General features: G+C 50.7%; 1 protein-coding gene across 7 annotated transcripts in view; it reads right to left on the bottom strand.

Moving 5' to 3' along the window:
* LOC142585550 (uncharacterized) overlaps positions 1–25,668 on the bottom strand; it is a 399,003-nt gene that overhangs the window by 20,996 nt on the left and 352,339 nt on the right. Inside the window, exon 1 of one of the 7 annotated variants that reach the window (XM_075696425.1) lies at positions 9,797–10,191. The exons of the other annotated variants lie outside the window; for them this stretch is intronic. The gene's annotated coding sequence lies outside the window, so the exon portion shown is untranslated. Of the gene's footprint in view, positions 1–9,796; positions 10,192–25,668 lie in introns of those variants that run through there. 7 annotated transcript variants of the gene reach the window in all.

Consider the following 25,668-nt stretch of genomic DNA (forward strand, 5'->3'; position numbering starts at 1 on the left):
CTGACGGTAGAGGACGCCGAAGCGCGGCGTCCGACCTCAACAGACGCTGCGCGGTAACAAAGGAAACCACGTCCTCCCAGCGATGAATCACGGGCACAGATCCGTAAGTGCGGCAGTGTCACCACCGCAAAACCCGAAATCATTGTTCCACCTCGTAGCTCTCACGTTGAAGGAAACACGGGAAGAAACAATCATCTAGTTTGTAGCGGGATCTGCAGTTCCGTGTACACGCCCTTGGCTACCACTGAGAAGGAGCTCCAAGGGACAAGTGACACGGAATCCTTATCCGCAAGGGCGGGAGCGGGGGTTCTGTGGAAACACTCCTTTTCTTCATGCCATGTCCTTGGCCTCTCACGAAGAATAACTCGGCGCTTGTAGTAGCAGTGCCGTCAATTGTCATGAGTGCCTCACTTCTATATCACTGGGGCCACATATGCGTCACGGATATACAGTTCATTATGTTTATCAGTTTATAATGCACTAAAATTACGCACGTACCTTGTGTGCGTGATATATCGTGTCAATGTATCTTAATTTAAACAAGACAGCTTCGCAGATTCAACGTAACTTCATTTAACCCGTAACCCAGCGTAACTTCATTCTACAGCTCTATCGACGTACACTTTCGTTCTATGCAGCTATTAAATTTTCGGAAATGTTAAATATGACGATGCAGATTACATTTATGAAAAAGTCACCCGACTTCAAGCAGCGCGTTTTCGTAATTAGTTCTTGCTGTTTTTTTAAAATCTGACTGATCGTTTAGCTATTGGCCCTCATTGGATTTCCTTTTCTTAATCTTTCTTCGCGCTCAGGCGTCCACAGAGAGGTCAAGGCTGTGAACGTCTGCCCGTAGAATAGATCTTGTGAGAAGTGCAATTAAACAGCGGATGATATAGGCTGGTTTATGCGTATTCACTGTACAAACTTTATAGACCGCGGGCTCATATGTGCACCGCAACATCCAGGGGCGCCGCTATATGCAAACTTCATACCTACGTCTTCGTACACGCCGAGCCCTCTGCCTTGCCCTGATGACGGAGAGTAGTCAGCCCCAAAACACACACACAGTTAGTGTGAGAGAAAGAAAAGCAGTAAACAGTCAGACGCCTGTATAACGAAGTTCTTGGAACCTCCAAAATATTTCATACAGGTCACTTCGTTGTAACGTTCGCTCTCAGTACCACTCAGACTATGCGAAGCACGCTCAACAAGCGAAAACCTTTACTTAACATTAATTTGAGAGACTCGGTGAAATAATGCGCCATCATTTTTTTCTTGCACACTTTGTCTGACGGAAATTGCGACTGAAGTCGGCCTTACTGTCCTGAGGTTCACGGCATGCTATACGCGGCGAAACGCGGGTGCGATGCAAGGTCAGGCTGTAGATCGTCGAACTCCGCTATCGCCTCCCTTGCCGTCAAGATTTATTGGCTTGCTTACAGGCTCTTCATCACTGTTGGCTTCGTTGAGTCCCTTCGTTAACTGTTGGCTTTAAGTCCTAGATCCCACGCTGTCATTACCAGAGCTGAAATTCGGCCTACTCGGTTATTCGTGATCATGAAATGCCAGCGCGTAACAAACAAGGGACGAGCGTAGAAGAATTTCGTTGTATACATATAGAGACGTACGTCTCTTCTACGTTCGTCACTTGTATTTTACGCACTATAGTATTCGACGATCACGCTGTGATCAACTGCGACGTATTCGTAAACCGTTGCACCCACTGGCGTGTTAGAAAAGGCAGCGTACGAGTGGAGCGATTTCTAGTGCACTAGCTCTGTAACACTCGCTGGTGTCGGTGCGCTCGCCAAGCGCGTCGCTGGCGCTGCTGTTGGCGCTAGCGCAGAGCGCCGCTCAGCGGCGTCTGCAGGTGGCAGTGAGGGCGCTGCTACGTGCGTTCGTTAACGAAAAGTCAACAAATGAGCCGTCGCGAACGCCTGAATTTCTTCGTTGCACAGGCAAATTGGTTGTATTGGTCTTCGTTGTAGGAGCGTTCGCAACGCATATAAATGATAGGAATTCGGCCTAGACATAATCACTGCTTCGTTCTACAGGTAATTTCGTTTTACAGAGGCGTCCGACCGCTGTTCTTGGTTCCTCGCCACGACGGATTTCCGCCGTCCGAGTCCAACGACGGAAGTAAGCGAGTGGCGCCAAGAGTAGCGGATGGCAAAAGCCCTTCGCTCAGCGCACACATCGGGCTCGGCAATGTCATTATCGCGCCTCGCATAAACGTCCGGCGTCCATAACGCTGAGCGCGCCGACGTGCGCGTTTCGCCGCTGAGCAGCTGGGTCAGCGGCGGCTGCGAACGCGCGGCGTTAGCGACGCCTGGAGCAGTAGGCAACGCGCGCCACGCATGCATGAAGCGAAAGGAGCCGCGCTAGGCACAAAAGCGCGCGGCGCTACCATGCAGGCACGACCCTCCGTGCTTGCCTTGCGGTACGCGCTGCCACAGCGGCAGCGCGCCGAAGCAGCGCAGCGTAACCGCGCGACCTGCGCAAGAACTGCGGGCCAGTGCGGCTGACGGCGGCGTGCGCTACACGCGCGGGGAGAGAAGCGGCACGCATCCCCCAAACGACCGTGCAACGGCCCCGTAGGCATTGGCACGGCCGCGCGCGTACACTGTACCTGTGTCCATGCGAAATTTCACGAGAAAACCACCGCGACTCGAGTTCGTCAAAAGGGATATAACGTCGGGACGAAGGTGCGCGCGCGAGCGGCCTGAAATGACGGCCATATAGTTGCGCTCGGTATACGACAATGATTACGAAAAGGACGAAAAACGCGCCTTCCAAGGGCGTAATTTCATACGACGTATAAGCGTCGTTCCGCGATAGTACAGACGCATTTTGTTTCGGTCCACGGGCCACGCTATCTTGCACTGCTGCAGTACGAACATGTGCTTACTTCTGGCGCGCGGTGAATTCAAGATAAAGCGCTTGTGAAACGCCCTTCCCGCTTCTTTAGAACCCATTTTGATGCTTAGGATCACTCCTAAATACCGCGCGTTGCTTACACCAAAATGCCCGTGTTAAGCAGTCCACGACGACGGCATTCCAGCATTGCCTCGAAATTGTCTACAGCGCATGCGTGCTGCGGGCACTAACATTTCGCAGTCGCAAATGAAAAGCATGACTTAGAGCTAAGGAAGGTGGTCTGTTATAATTAATCACGAGGTTAATTACGAGTCTGCAGAACCCCAAGGACGCAAACGCACGAATTCACATGCAGTTCAGTGCACGCGAGTGCAGTGCTTTGCAGTGCAGTGCAGGCTTTACTTGCCAAAACCACGATAGGATTATTAGGCACGTCGTAATGAATTTTGACTAATAATGGTTTTTTGACGCGTGTCAAAATCTAAGTACATGAGCGTTTTTTTTTTTTTTAATTTCGCCCGACAGATCTGCAGGCGCCGCGGTCGCGAATCGAACGCGGGACCTCGCGCAAACACCATATATAGTCGCTAAGGCACAGCAGCAGACGCGATACGGAGTTCTCGATGAGCTACAGAAAAAGGAAAAAAGAAACTAAGAAAGAGAAGTCTGCTCAAGTTTATAACGTTGCAAGACAGGCCTTTTTTTTTTTTTCGAAATACCCAGGAGCATGCGGTGCCGAAAGAATCCCCTGTGGTGTCTGTCTTCCGGCACTTCGAACTACGGACAGCGAGATTGCGGTATCTCCTGTTCCTTCAGGCCCCACGAGCAGCTGGGGATCAGTGCCCCCTGTTCGAGTCCCACCTTACAGACTTCACAGATTGCACCGATCTCTCCAACCGAGTCTGGGTTCACATGGGCCCTATATACCCTCGCCGAGTTAAAGACGGTGCTGCGCTCCTGCAGTCCGTGGTTTCACGCCGCCACTGAGCGGAGCCGTCAGCTGCGCTGAACTCTTTGGTCTCTCTCTCTCTCTCTCTCTCTCTCTCTCTCTCTCTCTCTCTCGCCATTACGCTCATGCTTTCTTTTTTTTTTCTCCGCCACACTGTTGATGGAGTGCTCACAATCTGGTGAGACAGTTACTACTGCTCTCATTTTCCCATAATCAGCCCCTGCTCATTTTCTTCCCCGGCCAACAACCGACCGTTTTATCAATGCACCTTCTAACTACTGCTTCCGATCGACAGTTCGAATGAACGGATTACGTGTTCCTAGACGGGCCTCCTCCATTTATTGCGCTCGTACTATGTAATCCCTTTCCACGCTCTCGTTTGTTCGCGCTGCCCTTAATCGGGGATGAACACGACATTGTCCAAATTCCAATTCCTGTTACCTTTCTTTTTTCTCTCTCTTTCCTGCACTCTCGGGTATCGGAGCGCGCGGTCCCAAAGTAGAGGGCCAACTTTCGTCGATTACATCGGGCCATCTGGACGCGCCCGGCATGCGCGAGCCCGAATCTCCCGCCCGCCGTGGTGCCCACGGCGGTTCCGTTCCAGCTACGCGTTGGGGCAGTGCGCGCCGCCAGATGGTGCGCTCCTTCCGCTCATTCGCCTCGGCGCCACGAAGACACTAGGCGCGATCCCATCTGCAGCCGTGGCTTCACGCAACAAGGCGCGCACCGTCCCCCATCCCAAACAGAGCGGGAAATCCACTGTAGCGGAGTCGGCCGCTTTCTGTTCTCCCTTTTTCTCGAGCGAACATTTGGGAGGTTTTCGTTCTCTTTAAGAACAATCGGCATTTCGCCGCCAAATGACTGGCTCTGCGCAGTGCGTCCGCCTTCTCTTCGGACCCTCCCGCGTGGCTCAGCAGCGCGCAGAAAAAAAAAAAAAAAAAAAGAAAGAAGCGCAGGACGACGCCGTGACTGCATATACGGAGCAGCCACCCTCCGTTTCCTACTATACACAACATGCGCGATTCGCAGCACCATGAATGACGACACTGCTCCGTCCTTTCTTTTTTTTCTTTTTGGTTCTGTTCATTTTATATAAAAGCGGTCCTGGGAATGCAGTACGCTCCGCCGCTCCTTGCAAGCAACGGGTCCAACAGCTCACACAGCGGATGACGGAACAGAGAAAAAAAAAATGAAAAGAAGCATTGCAAGAGGCCTAATTTCACGCCTTTGTATCCGTTATAGCGCAGTTGGATCGACTTCCAAAGACTACATAGATCGGCGTCTTCCATTAATTTCTCGTTTTAATAGTGGCATGCGCCGTATATTGACAACTGTCAAATACTAGCACAGGCAGCCTCAGTGACGGAGAGGCGACACGATTGAAACGTTTCTGAAGTTCGCGCGAACCTACGCATGATCTCTTGGAGAGTTCTGCCTCGCGCGCCACCGCGCATTCCGGAAGAGGAGGAAAAAAGGTGCTGCTAGTTGCAGACTGATCTATATCGTTACAAATAGTTTTGGCAATTGCTGCGCCCGCGCGTTCCTTCTCAAGTGTACCAGATACTAACTTTTGTTATCGCGACAGCAAATACATGGACACTCCAGGCGTATTTTTGCTGTCGCCGCGCGTCTTATGCTATGTGTGCGAGCGAAGGCGCGCGAGGGAAGCCCACGATCGCGGCTCAATCTGCGTACTCTGCCACAAGTGCGTACTTTGCAACGGCTGCGCGCGGTCGCGCGCGCCGTGTCTTGAAAGGGACCTGCAGACGGCTCATACCTGTTAATTCAGTTAGTAAGCGAACGTTCCCAAGTTTATACGGCCGATAAAACTACTATCTTTACTCGTATACTCGTCTACTGATTTGCTGTCGCAATCGATGCTTCGTTTTTCGGGCGAAACTGCGACTTTTAATTACAGCAGAGACCAACCGGCCCGAAGTTCTACTCTTCCAGAGTACAGACTATGTACACCGCTAATTTAGAATGCAGGTTGGTCGGCCAGGTCTGAAGCCCGTGAAGACTTCTGTGCGTCCTAGATCCTTCGCCATCACCAGCTCTTAGAACAATTAAGCTTACAGCGTCATAAACGCCCTCACCTTTATGCTGGCGCAGAAAATAATCGACACTTGGAACAGATTTCGCCGACGAGTCGAGGCGTCTCGCCAGACGGGAGTAGCGGCGCCGCCGTGGCCGCCCGGAAGTGACGGCCACAGGACTGCACCGGCGATCGAATGGCGGGCACCGGCAGCGCGGACATCGATACGAATCGACAGGAACGTCTTCCGCGCCAAACAATGGCATCTTGCCGGAGAAACGGCCGCTAAGTGCGCTGTAATGTGCGGAGAGATAAGCCCGCGGTGACCCATTGTCTTATTAAGCCTTCGGTCGGCAGGAGCAAACCGAGCCGGTCCCGCGGCGAGTGAGAGAGAGGCAACGAAAAACGTGACCGCGACAAAACAAAGGGCCTCCAACACCGCAGCCGCTCACTTCCTGTCTCGCAACACGACTCCTCGGGGAAAGAGAGAGAGAGATGCCGCGCACAGGCAGCACCGCGGGCAGCATCGCGGGGTGTCCCGCTCACCGACTTCCCTCCGGCTCGTCTCTCCCCCATCATATGCAGTGTCGCCGCGCGCGCAGCGTCCGCCGTTACCTCACAGTGGCCAGATGCAGTCGGCCGCTCGGAAGCCGTACAGCCCACTGGCGATGCCAGACGCACGGAGACTCGCGGCAGCTACGGTTTCCGGCCCAGTGCACGACGCTCGCTGCGCCTTTTCCTCCCGCCGAACGGGAAAAGGCGCGAACAAGCGAGGCTCCAGATGAAGCGGATCGAGAGCGCGGCGGGGCGACTCGTAAGGGAGGCATTAAAATAATGAGTGAAACAGTAATTGCTACGCTAGGTGCACGCGCAGCAAGTAACACGCGCAGAAGCTCTCGCTGGATACGTGACAAAAAACCTTGGACGCTATCGGAGACAGGCGAATTTGCCGCCGCGGCCGGCGACATAATTTCCAGTACGTATCAGCAGCCGCAGCTCACAGCGCCGTCAGTCTGTCCGTCTCAATCGGCAGCAGGTTTAAATACAGAGTCATATGGCACACGTGAAAACAATAGATTTCAGGGAAACAACGAAAAAGAGAAAAAGCGCGAGCGGCTTTTGTTGAATGCTACTTGCACTCACAGAAGGTTGTGCCCTTCGAGCAACGCCGCGATCTCTGCGAGACTCCTCTGCGTTCATTGCAACAGCTGCGCTGCTGAAAAGAACGCAGTTTCACGTATAAACGATGACATTAGTGAACGCTGTTCTTGAAACTCAAAGGACGCACAGCAAAGTGATAGTTTACCCACACCGAGAAGTTGTGGGCATTGCCGCTTCGAAAAGTTGTTTAACTTCATCGAAATACGCCAGCGTAACTCAAGGGGCTGCAATTTCAATATTATATATATATATATATATATATATATATATATATATATATATATATATATATATATATATATATATATATATATATCAGGAGATACCTAGTTTCAGCAAGTTGTTGATAGCAAGGTCGAGTGCGTACTTCTTACTAACAACATATATCCATTTATGACACTTAGGCGGCACTTAGTGCTGCGTTATAGCAGTGCTTTAGTCCTGTCCAAAACACTGTCACAAAGCAGAAGCGAAGTTAGGATAAGTGCTGTAAATGCGCATGTACACTGTACAATGTACAAGTACACTCTCGACGTTGCTAATTGAAACTCGGCTAATCCTTCGAAATATAATTTTTCGAAAATGTTGCTCCTCGAGCGACGCGGGTGTATTGCGGTGAAGCTCCTACACATTTTTCGAATGGGAAATGAGCAAAAGTCCTGGATATGCAAATAGTGTACGATATTTCTGGTCCGATGAATGGGACGGAAACCGCCACCAGGAGTGCCACCCTTGGACATACCGCAAATGTGCGCGTGAAAGCTTCGTTGCTCTTGCTGCAGTCACTAAAACTGCCGCCTAACAACTCTGACAAGGTGGACGCAAATTTAAAAACTCCAAATTCAAGAGGAGTGCCGCGCTTGCCTGGCGTGCACTGTCGAGCAATCAAAAGTAGCAAACAAAAAAACAGGAAAAGAAAAAAAGAAACGTATCTTTTCTCTGCCCTAAGCAACGCTTTTGTCATGCGATTCACGGGGAGACAGCCCGCCAGAAAATTCACTCTCAGTCTGAACGCATGTTGTTGTCCCGCTGTGAGACAAACTTTCAGATGCGAGACCTTCGTGATGCGGCAGACAATGCGCTACCGCTGCAGCGCAACTTTCAGAACCCGCCCAGTCTTGGAAGGAGCACACGCGAGGAACAATACATAGATCTCTCTCTCTCTCTCTCTCTCTCTCTCTCTCTCTCAGAATAAAAAATTTAAAAAAATGCATTTGACCAGCAGCACGCACCTGGCTTTCGACGGTGCAGGTGTTGGAAAGCAAACAAAACTTTGTAGAAAACAACGCTCTTTTTTTTCGGCGACACATAATACCCGCACCCGCAGACATAGCGAGTTTTGCGATATCAATGGTTAACGTTATTAATGAGCTACGTGCACTCATTCGTTAATTACTTCAAGAAGCTTAGTAGAACACTGAAAGTCACCCGGCGCGTAATAGGCATAGCTACACAAAGCAAGAATTTCTGAGACAACCCGCCTCCCCGCACCCTTTCGAGACTATGCGGACATGACCCGAGCTCTGTATATATATGCGTGGCTTGCATTCTCGCAATGGTAACACTTGCCATGAAGTAGCTGAAGTTATTTAGCGAGTTTCAGTTCAGCATAAAGCGCTAGTCAGTGATTACAGCCCAACAAGTACCCGCCGGCGCGAGTAATGTGCGGTGGTAAAGTACAACCTCTTCGCTCCATAGTTTTCAGCATTAAACGTCTTCGGCTGAACACCGCTCATGTGGCTCGGTAGCATTTGCTGGCATTTACTGCCATCGCGGCTTGTTTGCCGCGATGGCAACAGCCCTGTCAGCAAGTAAAGCTAGTGAGAAAGGGGTTTTCCTCAGCACCTTTCTGCCACGAGCGTAACCTACGTGACAGCCGTTGATAACCGCTCTCGGGTCGAGACCGAGGAGACGCTCTTATTCCAGCAATACGTCCAAGGGTAATTAGTCGGTGCATTCAGATGTTAGTGCGGCATTTGAACGAAATGTACTAAGCTAGGACTCAGCGCAAACATCGTATAAACTGCATATTTCGTGCACACTTCGTTCTCTTCCGTCAATGTATATAGGCAACAAGAAATACCACGCTCGAAGCGCAAGGCATATAGACACATTCACAACAGCCACATAATCTAACAGGGAAATGAAGTTGGTAAGGCATTGGTAACAAGCAAGAAAACACATATATGTGCAGGATTCGAAAGGAGCAAACACTACCCTTTTTCTTTCGGCTAAGTTACATACAAAACTGGTGTTATCGTTTAAGGCGCCATCTGTCAGTAAACATATCAACACTGACGCTCGGTTGCCCTCAAGAGAAATACAGAACAGTGACACTCAACGCAGAATCAATAAATGCGCGTTCGCGTGGCAAAACAAAGCCAAACAGCAGAAGCAAGTAACAGAAGAACGGAGTTTCACAGCGATGCCAACTTTCAGGCAGACATCGTCAAGCCTCCGACGAAGGCGAAGACAACGCTGCTGACAGTTGAAATCGTCCTCGAGGCGAAGTGTGCGCAATCGACACTAATTTTCCCGAGCATGTCGTTTTCTCGGCCATACGTTGCGTACCGTATATAGTTCAGCAGAACAATTACATAATAAAGATAAAAGTGGTTAAGTCACCGGACGATGCACTTTTTTTTTTCATTACCGCGAAAAAAAAAAAGCGCGCATGGATGCCGCCACAGTGGCAGCGAACAGGCATCACAGCAAGACAGCAACATTTTTTTTTCCCTCTCATTATGCTCTTGGCGACGAAGCGTGCTCACCCCATGGTCGGCGGAAGTGTCCAGTGGCAGAAAACCCGGACACCTTGAGCGACTCCACCGAAAGCGGGTCGCCGCCCGCGAAATCCGACGCGAAGTCAGGAACAGCCGATCGCCTTCCGATGAGGACCGCGTCTTAGCGCCGACGAGCAGCCGCCAGCCACTACGGCTCGCGCACAAGGGCAAACACGGAGACGACGAGCCATCCCGCCAGGGAGCCGCCCACACCGCCGCCTCTTCCCCCGCGAATGAGTTCGCACCACGGAGCCAAGAGAAAGAGAGAAGCGCCGAGCGAAACGGGATCAGACTCTCGGCGAAAGGATCCGAGTGCGCGAGCGGCAGTTTTCACTGGGCGCGCGCGCAGGCGTCGGACAGAACGCGCGCGCCGCACGACAAGGCCGAATTTTTCATGCAAGCGCGAGCCCGCACGTCCCTGCCTACACGCGTGCGTCTTTCGCTTGTTCGTTTGCGTCCCCTCTTTCTGCTCGCCCTTCCCCCACCCGTCAGGTTTCGCGTGGAAAGAACGCGCGGGTTATCAGAGCGTGAATCCGGGATAGCGGTGTGCGCTCTCAACCCGTGCCGAAAGAACCGTCAGAAACGGCCCCAAAACCGACGAGGGAAAGAGGGAGAGCGCGGCCCAAGTACCGACGGCGCAGCGAAGCGGCGAGGCCGCCCGCTGCCACAGAAGCACATCGCCGCGCCATACCAGAGCGAATCACGCAACCGCAGAGAGAAGCCGCCTCCCACGGCACACCAACGAACCTCGACGAGCCCAAGCGCGCGGAATTCATTCTGCCCACGACATTTCCAACAAATTAAATTATGGGGTTTTACGTGCCAAAACCACTTTCTGATCATGAGGCACGCCGTAGTGCGGGACTCCGGATTATATTGTGACCACTTCGGGGCTTTTTAATGTACACCTAAATCTAAGTACACGGGTGTTTACGCATTTCGCCCCCATCGATATGCGGCCGCCGGCGCCGGGATTCGATCCCGCGACCTCGTGCTCAGCAGCACAACACCACAGCCACTATGCAACCACGGCGGGTAAATGGCCAACAAGATCATCACACAGGCCAAACGGGAAGTGTGGCATGAACTTTCCCAGCGCCATCGCGCGTCGTACCTTCGTTAGCATTCTCTCACATTAAGCACACGTGCGCCCCATATCGAGGCACTAACGACGGCAGTTACGGCTAAGTCTTCAATAAAGTTAAACTGACAAAGAAAGCGGATCCTGGTGCTTTCTTTGTATAATACGAGACGCGCGCAATACAAGAAGGAAGTGAGCGCGACTCGCGTGCACCACGAGGCAATTCGTGACCAACGCACGAACTAAATGCGCCTGATACAAGGGCGCACCAAAAAGACCGCGACGAAGGACACTCAATTCGCAATATTGCGTGTGTCAGCCGCCGAATCGAACGAGACTCGAAGAGACGAGCTCGCAGCAGCGGCTCCGCACGCAGACCGAGCGGCGCCGACCTTGCACAGCTGCCTCGCAGCTGCGCGCGGAGTCGAGAATCCGCGCCCGCCTCGACAGCTGAGCCGCCACTCCAACGCGGAGCGCGTCTCCTGCAGAGGCAGCTATAGGATGCGTGGGCGTGGACGCCGCAAGAGTCGAGTGAAACGGTAACAATGGGAATCCCGAAAGCTCGCCTCGGATAATTTCGCAGGCGGAGCGGATGCACAATTTGCCGCAAATGGCACGCTGCAGTCGCCCCGTGCACAGCGCTCGGCGGCGATTGAGACGCGACACTCGGACCGCGTGGCGGCCGGCGCATTTTGCGCCACACGACAGCGCGCATAGGTGATCGCTGAGGGGTCAAATGCAGTCGCAAAGGCCCTTCGTCGCATATACCACAATCATCTGGTGTCTCCAGCGCCTACGGGTACCGCAAGAAGCACCGGCTGCCACGCGCTCCGAGCATTGCGCTTCAATCGCTGAGCGCTGTATACATACAGTTATCATGCGCGGGAATTCCGATGAATTTCTGGTTTGCGACACTACTGCAGCGTCGCTAACTTTGATCAGCACAAACTGATGCAAATGAGAGTCGCGGTACAGAGCAGCTAAACACACACTCGGCAAGACACGCATGTACTGTAAAACCTCGTAAATTAAGCTGCAGTTAAGTCTTAAACCTGCTTATTCACGCATCCGTTTACAGTGAAAGTCAGTGGCCGTGGCGCTCGAAAGGTGAGAGTCCTGACTTCCGCACTGCAGACTTCGGTAAGGGCGCAGCCACGCATACGTCACCCCAAAATGAACCGCCGTTCGTTCGCTGGTATTTACAGGCTTTTCATGCGGATTTAATCTCTTGCGCTTTCATCGGGAAAGTTTTCTAACCACGAAATTCGAGAGAACAGTAAATTTTGTCGCATCTTCGCCACTACATTTGGAAGTAGCTGTTAAACTGTGATTACATGGGAAAGTACACAATGAACTTTCACAGCAAAGCTGTTATAGCCTCTCGGCGGTCGGCATTTTTCCTGTCCGCAAATGTGGGCCCATCCCGGCGGCAGTGCAGGCCAGGAGTAGTGGCTCGTACCCACGTAAGGCAGATGGCTTCAAGCACTCAGCAAAGGGTAGCGAACATGGCATACATTCTTTGGAATGACGCATACAACATACAGAACGCCAGGCGTTTCAATAAAGAACACGCATAAAACAAGCATCCGAACCACATAATTGATGATAAGGCGCTGCTGATTACAATTCGAAGCACGCTGCCGCAAGCTGCCGCGGCGACGGCAGCTTGCGACGTGGGGAGTGACGTCCCTAGCCTTACGTATATAAAGGAACCAGCCTAGCAACTGATTTGAATGTTGTTGAAGCACCGCTATAGCCATAGCGGTGATTCAACACGGCGGCGGCATGCTGTCAAAATTACTACCATTAATCTAAGTTATCATTTCTACAATTACTCTAAACCACCAATAAAGCACTGCACACGCCCCTCAGCAGTTGTAGTGGTTGTTTTCAACAAATTCGCTGGACATCAACTTTCGCAGAGCCAGGATGGCGAGTGAACATATTTACTTACGAGACGAATATAGGTTACGAACGGTATAATTCGGCTTCTTTCTTTTTCGCGAATACCGCACTGTGAGAAGTGTCGCGGTTGGGAGTGCATTTCCCTTACTGTACTCTGACACACAGAACCGGAAAGTGGATACCTTCCACGCCAGCGTGCGACACAGTCACACGTGGCTGTTGTAACCACATCTCGCATACGAGCCTTTTCCATCGTGTGACCATGACACACTGCGGCTCCCACGTCGACGGAAAGTAGCGCAAACGCATATGCCATGGCTTGGGAGACGACAATGCAGCAACCAAACAACCGAAGGCAATAATGAAACTTCAGCTGTTTGTGTCCCTATGTAATTTGGTTCATTAATGCGGCATTCCAACGCTAAAGTGGCCAAGGTCCCATGTATATAACGAGAACTGTATGCCAAGGAGCCCCTCGGGTTAAAAGACGATCAAAGAGAAGACCATCTATACTTCAGGCAGCATGAATGGTGAATTCAAACAGGTGCGTAGAAGGCATGCGTAAAAAAAATCTGCTTGAAAAATTGGAAAACCACAGGGGATAAAATAATGTTCTACTAAAATGTTTCCTTTCTGTAAAAGAAAAAGGAGAAAGAAAATGTGCCACGGATGACGTGACTGCCGCGAAATTGGTTCAGGAACCTCAATAAATGTCCTTGCCGCAACAAAAGCTGCACTGCAGGGCGACATGTTCCTTATGTTTTTCTCACTCTTTCCACGTCGCCAAGTGTATGAGCGGTAGATGCACGATGAGAGCGATTGCTTTCGACTTAACCAGCGTGACGCTCCTCCGAAAACATATTTCTCTTGTGTACGCGTGTCCTTATGAAACTAGCTAGTGGAGCTGAAGCACTTGGCGCCACCCACGAGCCACGCGAGATACCGTAATGGGGAACTTCAAATTAATTTTGACCATCGGGGGCGCTCTTTAACGTGCACCCGAGTTTTTCACCATAACGCCCCCATCGGAATAAGGCCGAGAATGGAACACGCCACCTTGTCCTCAGCTGCATGCAGAATGCCATATCCGTTAAGCCAAAACGGCGGGTACGTAACATACAGGATAAGGCTACTGCGCATGCGCTACTGGTGCCTACATCCCACAAAGAGAGGTGATATTTGTCGTGCTACTTTAAGCAATCACGAGGCCATCTGCCAGAGACGACTCATGATGCGTTAGAATCAGTGACATAAGCAGCTCAGTGCTATATGGTGCTGTGCGCCGCAGAGCACGAGGTCGCTGCTGCGATCCCGGGCGCGGCTGCCGCATCACGATGGCCGCGGCATACAAAGAAATGCTCGTGTACCGTGCATTGGGTGAAAATTAGAGAACCACCATCTGGCGAAAAATTAATCCGGAGTCCCCCGCTAAGGCGCGTATCATGTCAGATGGTGGTTTTGGTACTTAAAAGCCCACAATTTAATTCGTAATTAATAATAATAATAATAATAATAATAATAATAATAATAATAATAATAATAATAATAATAATAATAATAATAATAATCATAATAATAATAATAATAATAATAATCTTTATTTCCACCAAAACGATGGAGGGGCCGTGGGTAAAAGCTGCTGAACAGCTTGACTAGAGCCCACGGTCCCCTCTACAAGGCAGTGCAGGAGCATACATGAAACATACAGGAATCTAACAAAAGACAAACGCAAAATTGATTCGATTTAATGTATGACAAGGAAATCAAACATTAAAATTGTTCAAAAACATGACATATCACGTGGCGCAGTTCGCGAATTGTAGTGCGACCTAAATCAATTCCACATTTCACGTAATTCACGTGATTAAACACGGTGACAGGCGATCACTTCACGAGCCTGTTCATTGCATAGACACTTCCACAAGCGAAGTTCACGCCGGCTGACCGCAACGGCCGGTCGCAACAGCCGGTCGTCGTATAAATATGTGCCCGTAAGTACATCGGTTTCTCGAAACGCCCGACCGCGGGTTGACCTCGTTTCGCAACGCACTTGAGCGCCACGCCGGCGTGGGTGGCTCGTCCTGAGAGTGACGTCAGCACGGATTGCCCCGAGCCGCGCGGGCTCCACTCACACGGCTGACAGCAATACGCACGCCGTTCGCAGCGCCGCTAAAGAGCCCCCAAGCCGTCCGCCAACGCTGCCCTTCTCGCGAAAACCACTGCAGGCGATCGAACGTCGCGTGCACGGGGGATAACGGTGCACCTGGCGCCGCGTTACTATTTCGAAGGCGCGGCGCACCTACACTTGCTGCGGACGCCGGCCGCGCGGCGTTGCCGAAGGAACCCGGGTCGACGCAAGGTCACGCGCTATGGGGGTCCCGCCCTTGCGGGCGCGCACATGCTGCGCGGATGGGCTTCGCGACATCCGCATCGCCACTGCCGAGTGCCGACGCCTCGCGAACGAATCTCGCCACGCAAGAGCTACAGGAAGCGGCCTTCGCAAGAAAGTCAGGAAGAATCAACGCTTGGCACGCAGGTAGATGGTTGCATGTCGTGCTCTTGAGTATGGCGGTGTGGAAGCTTGAGTCCAAGGCACCTTACCGCTTGAGTGGCTGCGAACCAGGGCCCACACCATCAGGCGCATATGCCTCTGTAGCACGGTCGTGACGCAGCAGAAATTTAGCGGCGCCTTGCGGCCATGGTGTAGAACGGTACAGATACAGTGTACAGATCGAGCGTACGATTGATGTGCTCCGCCGACCTCTTTCGTGCGACATCCGACTCAACATACCGTAAGACAGCCACAGTATGGTTTTTTTTTCTCCATCAGCCACAAAACAGCTGTGAGTACGTGTGCCCCGGTGGAAGGCTAAACATTCGTCGAGCGCCGAATCCGGCCGGCCTCCGTGACGCCGCACTAAATGTCGAATGATGACGGCACGGTATCCAAAGGAAGTGGCAACGGGCGCGGCCGAGAGAGGAAGCCGTTTGGGGCCTAAACAAACGACGGGTCCCGGGAGCCCGTACAGTGCAAACGGCGGGGGGGCAAGCGACGGGCCTTTCAACATAGCGAGACCCGAGGTTTGCGAACGTGACTGGGCGAAATGCCTCGCGGAGACAAGACGCCCCGGTGCGAACAAAAGCGATCCCCAGTCGCGCACCGAGGGACCGAACGGAGAAGGAAGAACGCAGACATTTGTGCAGCGCGTACCCCGTCTGACGACGCGACCACGCAACGGCAAACGCCGCGCTACAGCCGGGGCACTGTCGCTCAAACGGCAGGAAGACATGCGCGGTACGCATGTGCCCGCGATGCCCCGCGCACCTATACTGAGCGCGACGAGCAGTTCCCAGCTGACATACCGCGGACAACGTGTACATGGCCAATAAAACACACAACGAGGAACGATAATTACGTCTGTGCGGATTTATGATTTTCTTATTCAGCCTGCCCAATTGGGCGGAGGCCTTAGCTTAAAGCGCGGCAGCTTCGAATGCTAAGAAGTGAACATAGGCTGATGCAGACAAGCCCGTTAACACTGATGTTCAAGCTTCTAGGGGGGGGGGGGGGGGGGCAGCCTCTCGGCTTACAACTTTCAGCTGGCCGCGATTACAGACCCACTAACCAGATGCGCGGAAAGTAGCCAAATGACATTACAGACGCACTCGCTCCAACAAAATGTACGTTCGACAACTTCTCGTCCCGGTTAGAACAATTCGAATTCTAGTCCCAACATTATTCTTTGCATCTGTCTCAAAAGGTACGATATTTACCTCGTCCCACAATAAAATCAACGTAAAAGGCAAGTGACAAAAAGGAAGAAGAAATTGGCATGCATGTACTATATTCGTAGCTCAGCGTTTTGAAACCAGCCTTCTTTTCAGACACCAAAACTGACCATTGCACACTGGCAGATATTGGAACGGCTGCTCGTGCAAATACCGTGGTATTATAGTATGCATTGTATGCAAGACGTGGCCCCGACACGGTCTATAACCTGTCATCCTATGCGAGTGCGGGCCCTTTCCACAACCAGCAACGAAAGCGTTCTTCTGCTATACGCACTGCAGACAAATTGAAGTGTAAAGAGCAAGTCTCTGGCACGGTCAGTTATTCCGCGGGTAATATACATCCAGATCGGCCTCCTTACATAATAAAAATCGCAATCGGGCCCGTTCGCATACGTTACAAGGTGACGAATCACCGCCATTTTATCCCCGCAGCATTTCTGAACGTGTCCTTCGGAATGAGCGCAGTTACGAACGCGAGCGTTCCAGTTTTCCAGCCGCAGATTGAAGAGGACCGCGTTCCACTTTCCGCTGTACAGCTAATGATGATAGCATAATTCAAATAACACGTTGCTACACTGATACAAGTATAATTGTTCAGTTTAGGTTAGTTTTGACCTAAACAATGCCGAAAACAGATTTTCTGTAAGCAACAAGTGGCACTGTACACGAGATTTCGAAAGGTGTTAATCACCGCTGCTGCATGCGGTCTAGCGCTTACTTTATTCCGAAACAAATATTTTCATCATCTGCGCACTTTCGCACAACTCGGCTTGCAGGGAATACCCTGTTGTAGAGACTGTATTCCCTCTCTACACGGAATATAATGCCAATGCGCCAGACGGTGATGATGATGATGCCTTTTACGCCCATATAAGCAAGGCGCCATTAGACATGAACAACTTCTTGCAACCCCACAAACACCCATACCTATGCTGTTAGTATTTTTCCCCTTATTTATATACAGCATCGCTGTCGACTTCATTCCTACACAAAAGTTACATACATAAATGTCGCACTTGTGGCGATTTTGCAGGCTAATACGAAGATCATTGCAGGAAATTCGAGAAAAAAAGAAAGCAAAAAACGATTGCCATTCGCTTTGTCATCACAAGTTTCATGGATTTGATGGTGCGTAAATCACACAATTTTATTATTCTCTTCTGTGTCGCGCATGCTTTCGCTGTCGAACATAGATGCATCGCAATGCTTTCTTTAGGCATTTTCACTACAGCACCAAACGTGCTGAATGCCTCGGGATGGAGTGCCATCGTTAAAATTTTGTCTTTGAAACTGCATCAAAGCAGCAGTGGCATGCGGCAGTGGCAACAACAACAGCAGCAGCAACAACAACAACAACAGCAGCAGCAGCAGCAAGGAATAAAGATGACATGAATGACATGTGGGTTAATGCGTCTCAAATGAAGCGCCGGACTTTTGTTGGTTTTCCCCATCACCATGTGAATTGCCCGCCCATGATGTCGACGCAAGCAAACAGCACTAGCTGTGCTTCGTGGGCAGCGGTAGTTGTCGCAGCAAGAGAGAGATATCTTTATTATGACAGAACAGCTGAGAGGTCTGCCTGAATCCATGTTCTTACCTGCTACGTTGGGGAAGGGTAACGGGTGAAAAAATATAGAATAGAGAAGAAGTTGATTGCGAGGATGAAGATGGTGGTGAAAAACTTGCACGGTTAAAGACTCTTCAAAGTCCCTTGTACAGTCAACGCTCATGCAAAAATTTGTTGAGAGCCTTCAGACTATCAGGCTGATGACGAGGATCAGGCGAAGGTCCCAGTAGAACAATTTTCAGTCAATGGTGCTACTACAAATTTCGACAAGATGTCTGCCAGCGATTTTCCCTGTGCATCAAATCGCGGGCAGATGCACAAGAGGTGTTCTGTCGCCTCAAGAGTACCGCATTTCTCACAATTCGGACTGTCCACCCGGCCGATGAGATGCAGGCATTGCCGGGTGAAGGCCACACCTAATCGTAACCTGTGAAGCAAGCTTGCATTGCACCTTTTCATGGTGGCCGGTATCCGTATTTTCATCTCTGGGTCGAGTTCGTGATGGCGGCGATGACGATGACCTGGCGAAGCCCAGTATACTGCGGTATTATCGCACAGAAGTCTGTACACTAGGGCATTAGTGTCTGGTCGTGAAAATGGGATGCGCACTGGTGTGACATAAATGTGGGCCATCTTCGCCTCCACGTAGGCCACAGTGTACCGTAATACACTGAAACGTTATGCGATGACCAGCTCTTAAGGCGTCATCGTGTGATTCGATCAACTCCTGAGCAAGGACACAGTAAGGTGCTCGTCTAAGTGCTGAATCGAGCACTTGGAGTGCCGGCTTGGAATCACAAAATATAGACCAAGTCTGATGCGGCTCCATCGAGATATAACGAATTTCCTCCCGAATGGCTACAATCTCTGTGCCCGTTGATGTAGTTTGGTGGTCGAGAAGGAAGCAGTTACTGATATCTTCATATTCGGTATTACGAATGCCGCGGTTGAAGTTGTTTTTAACTCCGGCCCGTCAGTAAATGTATGTATGGAAGCGGCATATTCTTCAGATATATGTGATAAAGTGTTTAGTCCACATGAGGGCATATGTGATTTTCTCCTGGCTCCGGGAATGCATCGGTTCACCAAAGGTTTTGACAAAGTCCACACTGGTACCGCCGCTGGTTTTTCCGTAGTAAAACCTGAGGGAAGGACGCTCTAATGATGCGAAAGAGATTCCGAGAAAGTGCTGTCTGGACGTAGAATGCGAATCGTGGATACAGGGCGACGTTCATGGTGAATCAACAGAAGATATACCCTTAAAGGTTCGGATGAAAGATAAGCGTCTACAGGAGGTACACGCGCTTCGCAATCACGCCCTTTTTCGAAGAGCAGCGTGGCAGAGCAAGACATGTTCTCAGTGCCTGAGCTGGTAAGCTCCAGTGTACGTAGGCAGGAGGGACGGATGTTTGTAATAATCCGTAAAATGTATCGTAGGTAGCTTACCAAAAAAGTGATTCATACAGCTGAAGCAATGATCTCTCTGATGGGCCCCATTTCATGCCTGCAATATATTTAGGCATGTGTATGAGGCTGCCTAACTTGGAATTGAGCATCGACACTTGCCCAAACCAGCACAAGTTTCGGTGAATCGTCACTCCTAGGAATCTGTGGTGAGTTACGTACGGCATGGCTGCGTCGTTAATCGTAATCGGGTAGCGGTGCATCGCCTTGCGTGTAAATGCAAGAGCCGCACACTTCGCAGTCGCCAATTGTAGATCTCGCTGCTGCAATTACTTCGACGTGACCGACACTGCACGTTGCAGTCTTGCACGAAGTTGTGGTTGCGAAACACCAGAAGCCCATATGCAGATATCGTCAGCGTATAGGCTCATACTGGTAGTCTCTGGCACTATGGTAAGACGATGACGAAGTCATTCTTGTACAGACCACTGTTCCTTCGCGCTGCAGTATTTTCTGTTTTTTTCCCCGTGTGTTACTGGGAGACGCCGCTACCATTGCTACAGCAATGGAAGTGGAGTCGGCAGAACGCCGACGCGACGTGACTACTTCGGCAGGAACCGGCCCTCGGAACCTCGCAGTCAAGCTGACTGCGAGGGCACTGTGTTGTACTCCTGCTCCTGCTCAAGCGATGACGCCTCAGATGAAGAAGGCTTCGAAAGGGTGGTACACCGGAGGGCCAATAGAAGAAACGTCAGCGGAAGGTCTTCGTCAAGGAAGTAAACCGTCATGCCACAGCGAAGGCCATCGGCGCACACAATTCTTTTTGTGCCGGACACACCTGCGACAACCTCAACCGCCTTAATGGACAAGCGATTTCTGTTTCTCTGGAGGTTCTTGTCCCTGAAGAGGATATCCGAATTAATAATCGAAAGAATGTCCTGGCTATTGAGGTCTACAACCGAAGCGCAGCCAATGCTTTGATGGCAGTAAAGCTCCTGGGCAATATCAATGTCCACTACCTCATTCCGCAGCACAACGAAACCACGGCTGGTGTTGCGTATGATATTGACGCATCGATTAGCGACAGGGACCTACCAATTTTAATCAAACCTGCGACAGATGGTGTTGCCTTACTGCAAGCTCGGCGCCTTCGCAATTCGACCTGTGTTAGGCTTCTCTTTAAAGGTGACTGCCTACCATCATATGTAAAGGTCGGCCACTTACGGCATGTGGTACGGCCTTTCGTACCCAAACCACTTCAGTGCAGAAGGTGTCAAAGAATTGGACACGTGAGTGTTGTTTGCCGAAATTCAAAGATATGCCCACGATGTTCCAAACAACACGACACTGACATTTGCCGTGCAACGGAGCTGAAGTGCCCAAATTGTCAAGGCTCGCATGCTGCATCCTCACAAGACTGTCCACGCCTAAAGAAAAAACAGAAAATCTTGAGAAAAATGGCCAGGAACGGATCATCACATAGAGATCCTCCTGCTGCGATAAGGCGACATCGCTTCCGGAAACGAAAGCCTACAAATCCTCTTCCGGTTCAAGGGAGATGCCTCGTTCGGCAACGCCGCCTGCTCTTCCATCTGTCCCCAATAAGAGCACGAATGTCAGCGAAAAAAGCGGCCATGCTATTCATGCTTCATCAAGTGAGGCGTAGTCAGCACTGCCGAAGACCTGCCACGCACCGGAGCCATAGCACATTACTCGCCATTTAAAGTCCAATGCCGCGACAGTTGACCACATGCGAGACAAGGATTCCCAAGTGATTGCTATGCTAAATTCACTCACGAATGTCATGTGTCTACTGCTCGTAGCGCACTGCAAGTACTGGACGCGCTGACTCCAGTGCTTGAAAGCTTAGCGCAACACCATGACCCGCCCCTCGCTGCCCTTCCACAAGGAAGCCAAGAAAGCATCTCTATTGCAATGGAATGTCCGCGGCCTCAAATCGAGAATACCAGATTTCGGAGGTCTTCGAAAACAGTTTTCCTATCCTCGTAATTTGCGAACTGAACGTGCAGGATATCATACGCACTTCTGGCTATGAGGCATTCATGTCCTCTCTCTACCTGTGGTGATGTGAGCAAAGTCATTGTATATATTAGATGTGATCTGACATACGTGTTGCATCCAGTCCCGCCTCACGATGACAACCAGTACGTTTGCTTAACTGTAAAAATGCAGAAGCTTACGTTCACTCTCGTCGCTGTCTACATTGCTCCTTCAAGTTGCTTCGACTCTAAACGACTGCACGGCGTGACACCCGACCCTACAATTCTCACCGGAGATTTTAATGCTCATTTGGGGGAGTTTCAATATGGACTCCAGGGGAAGGAGGCTGGCATCCTTTGCCACACAGCATGACCTTGATTGCCTCAACGATGGTAGTCTGACATATTTATGAAGGCTTACATACAGCAGCTGCCTAGACTTGACCCTGGTTTCTCGGCGCCTTGAAAGAAACGTGCAATGGTTCTCAGGCATCGAATCACAAGGAAGCGACCATATTCCCACATACCTAAAGATTAAGGGACTATTTAAATACTCCTTCGCGACTCTTGGGCGAATTTACTGGTCGGCGTTTCGGTCACACATGGAGAAAGTACGTCAGAAAGGGAACCATTCTAGTCTGGAACACTAAATTCAAAAAGCCATGCAAGAGGCTACGCGTGGTTTTCAGCCTTTCCCAAAATATGAAGAATATGAAGCCGAACTGCAGCGAATACGAGCGATTCGCCGGCGGGCTGAAAGAAGATACAGGAGAACTAAATCCACCCACGATCTCAGAGAGGCAAGGCAGATGCAAAAGAATATTTAATGCCGCATTGATGCACTGCAATCTCAAAGATGGAAACGATTCTGCCAGTCGTTGGATCAACGTCAGCGCATATCTAAGATATGGAGACCCGTGCGTGGACTTCGCGTATCACCGCAACAGCGTGTTCCTTTCAAATATCTCGCTTTGCACTGATGTCGAAGAGAAACTGAGAAAGAATTTCGCTCAAGACTTGCCAGCTTGCAGTCCCAACGCGCAGTTACACCATGTGCCACTCATTTGCCTCGGAATTCCCGCATGGATGTGATGTTTTAGATGGAGGAGCTTGAAGCGGCACTGGCGACTTGCAGGCGCTGTTCACCTGGGCTGGACGGCGTTACCTATATATGCGGCGCTCGGCAATCTTGGGCAGAAAGCACGACTCGTGCTGCTAAGCCATTACAACGAGTCTTGGCTCAACGGTTTGGTTCCACGTGAATGGAAATGCAGCCGCTTGGTTCCACTTCTCAAACCTGGTAAATCACCGTTAGATTTGTCATCGTTCCACCGCCCCATCGCTCTGGCCAGTTGCACAGGGAAAATAATGGAAAGAATGATTTTGACGCGCCTGGAAAGGTACCTAGAAAATTACGTGTACCCAGATGCTATGGCTGGCTTCCGGCGTGGGCGCTCACCCATTGATAATGTCATCGATTTGGTCACGTTTATTCAACATCAAAAACGTCTGAAACGACTCCCTGCGGCATTATTCCTTGACACAAAGGGCGCCTATGATAATGTAGCACATTATGCCATCATAGAGGCCCTGATTAAAGCCGGAATCGGTGGCCGCACTTTTCAGTGGCTGTGCGGTTATTTGACCGACAGGCATTTCTTCGTGATGACTGAGGATGGCGCCACGACCCAACACCAAACATTCCGTAGAGTACCGCAAGGCGGGGTGTTGGAAGGGGGGGGGGGGAGGGTGCCTGACGCTCGTTGGACTAGTCAGATGCTTGCCAAACACAGTTCAAGTATCAATCTATGCTGACGACATCTGCATCTGGGCGTCTGCTGCAACGCGACTGCAGGTACGAGCAAGGCTACAGAAGGCAGCTACGTTAACATCACAGTATTTGCGAAAACAGAACTTAGAGCTGTCTTCAGGAAAATGTTGCCTTTTTACATTCACTCGGAAGGCAATGAAATTTTACTTTGTGAGTGTCAATGGGCAAGCAATTGCAAACGCACAGAAACACCACTTTTTAGGGGTAATTATCCACCGCGACCTATCATGGAGCACGCACGTTTCATACCTAAAGAGGAGATTAGTGACAATAGTACATCTCCTCAAATTTCTCGGTGGAAAGTCATGGGGCACATCGGTGCGGTCAATGCTGCAGCTTTGTAACGCCTTGTTCCTCGGTTTCGCAAGATACAGCCTCCCTGTGCTTGGTAACACCTGCACAACAAACCTACGTGTACTCCAGGGACAACAAGTTCAAGCCCTAAGGAGGTGTCTCGGTCTCCTGAAGTGTGTGTCTACAGCGGCAGCGATTGGCATAGCTCGAGATCACCCAATATCAACGTACTCAGCCACCAACGCTCTTAGGGCGCATATTCGGCACGTTGCCCGACTACCTTTTCACCATCTTGCTGCTTTACCTGCAGAAAGGCCACACACAACTTTCAGTCGTATAATTGTTGCCAATCGTAACTCGTTGCCATCGAACTAGATGCCTGCAGCAAGACCATCCTCACCTTTATGGTGTCTGCACAGACCTGAAATACGCCTCACCATCCCAGGAATCACGAAGAAAGCTAACATGCCGTCGTTTGCCCTGAAGCAGGCCACATTATGACTTTCACATTAGGTGCACAGTGACCGCGTAGATGTTTACATCGATGGCTCAGTCACACCTACAAGTTGAGCTGCCGCTGTGGTGATACCAGCAAGATCCATCAAAATATAGGTAAAAACGTCACATCTATTAGCAACGACAGCTGCTGAACTGGTAGCACTGCGTGCGACTCTTCATTTCATTCAGGAGGAACCACCCCATGCATGGTCAATCTTCTGTGATTCCAAGGCAGCTCTACAGAGTGTACTCTCAGCAATGCGCCATGGATCACATGAGCAGTTCGTCGCAGAGATCATAGAAGTCCACCATCACATAGTTGACGAAGGACGAAGGACACGATATAATATATCAGTGGTTGCCTAGTCACTGTGGCATACATGGTAATGATCGAGCGGACGCAGCTGCCCGATCTGCTCATGACAGCGTCAACTGCGTTGTCATTCCTCTTCCGAGAGCAGGCGCAGCGAAAAAAATTTTCCGCACTTGCACGAGAATTCACATTAGCTCAATGGAATTCATCCACTTCCCAAGTGCACGCCTTCATACCGTGGAACCTAATTTACAGCTCCGTATTCCGCCCGATCTTCCACGACGTAACTGCACCCTTCTAGTCCGTCTATGGCTTGGAGTAGCATATTCAAATGCGTACTCCTTTCTTATCGGAATGACCACTTTGTGACTTCTGCGGGTGCAACGAAACAATCGCACACCTTTGTCAGTGCCCTCGTTTCAACCCGCAAAGCACAGCCCTCTCAGCCACCCTAGACCAACTGGACAAGCGCCCACTAACGGAAAACAACATCCTTGGAAATTGGCCTACGCGAGCAGCGCGATCCGCTATGAACGCGCTGCTGCGTTACTTAAAAGACACGGGACTATGTGACACGTTGTGACTGCACACTGTGTGACGTAGGATTGGACGGTTAGACTGCGTAACACTAAGAACGCCTTCGCAGACTGGCTGACAGCACCCACAGAAACAGTTGTATATTGCTGTGTGTGTGTGCGCGCGTGCGTGCGCGCGCGTGTGTGCGTGCGTGTGCGGTTTCATTTCTTCTTTTTCAATTCTTTTTCTCTCACCCATCGCATCCCTTTACCCCTCCCCCGGTACAGGGTAGCCAACCGGAGATAATCTGTAGTTAACCTCCCCATCGTGCCTCTGCCTCTCTCTCTCTCTCTCTCTCTCTCTCTCTCTCTCTCTCTCGAACTATATCGGAGAGTCTAATAAGGGTTATAATGAACAGCGTAGGGCTGAGCTCGCCTTCTTGAGGAACGCCACGGCTGATTTGATGACGACTGGTCTCCCCATCTGCCGTCGGCATAAATATGGTCCGGCCTGCAAGGTAGTTCATTAAGCAGTGAAAAATCCTTCCTCCAATTCCTAGAGCCTCAAGTGCGTCAAGAACGGCGTCATGCAACACATTCTCACATGCACCTTTGACGTCCAAAAAGGTGCTGTCGCAGCAAACCCGGTACCTGACTTAT

The sequence above is a fragment of the Dermacentor variabilis genome, chromosome 1 (genome assembly GCF_050947875.1).
Source record: "Dermacentor variabilis isolate Ectoservices chromosome 1, ASM5094787v1, whole genome shotgun sequence".
Lineage (NCBI taxonomy): Eukaryota > Metazoa > Arthropoda > Arachnida > Ixodida > Ixodidae > Dermacentor > Dermacentor variabilis.